At 37.1% G+C, this 2,052-nt stretch overlaps 1 long non-coding RNA gene across 1 annotated transcript; it reads right to left on the bottom strand.

The window, feature by feature from the left end:
* Positions 1 to 1,036: 1,036 nt before the first annotated feature.
* Positions 1,037 to 1,767, bottom strand: LOC110922164. Its single transcript, XR_002582932.2, has 2 exons — positions 1,425 to 1,767; positions 1,037 to 1,287 (listed from the first exon to the last, which is right to left on the bottom strand). It is a non-coding gene; the product is annotated as an uncharacterized LOC110922164 (long non-coding RNA).
* Between the last annotated feature and the right edge of the window lie 285 nt (positions 1,768 to 2,052).

Here is a 2,052-nt window from a genome sequence, read left to right as displayed (position 1 = left end):
AATCGTTTACCGTACAAACGATGAGAGTCAAACACATCAGCCAAAAAAAATGAATTTTGTTTCTCTTTGACTTCAACCTCTAAGACTAGAAGGAGTGGGGGCCGGCTGAGGCCCGGCTAGGACCGGCGCCGGTCCCCCACACCGCCCCCCTCCATCCCACCCGTCCTCACCAGTAAACCCAAGCCGGGCTCGCCGGGCCACCTTTGAAGCATATAGCCGTTAATAACGGCTAGTTTTAAAAAAAAAAAAAACCTTTTTCAATTTAAATATATACCCATTCTTTATACCATTTCTTCAATATTTCACCCATTCTTCTCCCATTCTCATCCATTTTTATAAAAAAACACTCCCATTTTTATACCAATCTTTTATAAAAAAATATCTCTTCATCCACAATGGCATCTAATCCTTGGTGGTCCGCCTCTTCTTCGGATGAAGAGGAGATGTTTTTCGCAACGTTAATGTAACGGACGGTGCCGAAGAGGAAGACGAAGACGAGTAGTTTAGTGTTTTTTTTTAGGAAATGTAATATTTTTTTTATTTTTAGGAAATGTAATTTTTTTTTTATGTTATGAAATGAATTTATTTATGTTGTATTTGTTAATTTTTATAAAGTTTTTATTAAGTTAATAAAGTTAAACTTAGAAAATTATAAAATAATGAGGTGGGGTAGCCCCATCCTCCATCCCCCTCAATTATGAAGGAGGCCCATCCCCCACGTGACGCCTACGTGGAGGCTCATCCGTGGGGATGGGCCAAACCATACCCTTTAGTGTAACTCACACTTTGCTTGATCACATACAATTTTTTCACTTTAGTAGTACTTGATTTTTTTAATTTTTTTGGAACAAGACAAAAATAAAAAGTATTCCCTGAACCGTCCACATCATACACGGAACCACCACTTTTTTTAAGCACCACAATACCATCTTTTCCGTAACCGTCACCTCCTCCACCATCTCAAACTCCACTTTCAAATTACTCTTCAAATTCAAATTACGTTAACGAGGAGTAAACAATTCACCACGAAACAACATCCATAACAACAAACAATTCACTCAATTTTACCTCAAATCAAACGTTTAATCACAACCACAATTCTATTCAATATTCATAGCGAACGACTGAAATCAAAACATAAAATCAACAAACTACGAAAAACAGATAAACAGATACACAAACTCCGATCCGATCCGGTCATGATCACTTTGTGATGGCATAAATCGCGTAAATCACTCCAGGAATCCATCCGAACAGCGTCAGCAACACGCATATCCAAAACTCCACCTGCAAGCAATCAAACACACAAATCAATTCTCACATGCATAAAACGATTCACATATTTTGTAATTCAAAAGCCGCTTCAGATCGTTCTAACTTCGAACATAAGAAATCGATCGAACGATGAGAAAAAGGAGACTTACATGACAACCGAACTTGAAGAAAACACCGAGAGGAGGAAGGATGATGGCGAGGATGATGTCGATGCAGTTAAGAGTACCTTCAGACGGCATCTTCTTCTCTTTGAATTCAGTTACTGTGTGTATTTGTGTGTGTGATTTTGATTCCAGAAGGCTCTATAGGTTTGCTTGTGATATTTTGAAAGTTAGGTGTGGCAATACAACATTTATAGGCTGGAGTGGGAGACTGGGACACGTGTCCTCTCGTTGATGTATTAATTAATGTAAAAGATATTTCAATTTTTGTAAGAAAAAAAAACACGGAAACCCAACGATTTCAAAATTTGAATACGTGGTTTTGAGTTAGCGTAAGCGAGCGAATTGTATTGTGAGATAGATAAAGAGGGATTGACTTTTGCATATTTTTTTTTTATTCTATTTGGTTTACATTCTCTTGAACATGTTTAAAGGTATTGCCGCTAAAAAAAAAGAAAGAGGGATTAACTTTTTTTTTTTTTTTTTGAAAATGTAACTTTTATTAAAACACAGGGACCGAACCAACAGGCCGACCCACTACAACAAAACTACAACATGTACAAAGGAAAATTACACCATTCAACTCAATTTAATCCTTTATGATTCGATCTATTCC

The sequence above is a fragment of the Helianthus annuus genome, chromosome 17 (assembly GCF_002127325.2).
Source record: "Helianthus annuus cultivar XRQ/B chromosome 17, HanXRQr2.0-SUNRISE, whole genome shotgun sequence".
Taxonomy (NCBI): domain Eukaryota; kingdom Viridiplantae; phylum Streptophyta; class Magnoliopsida; order Asterales; family Asteraceae; genus Helianthus; species Helianthus annuus.
The sequence above is the reverse complement of the archived record's forward strand: the minus strand, read 5'-3'. Positions and strand labels throughout refer to the sequence as shown.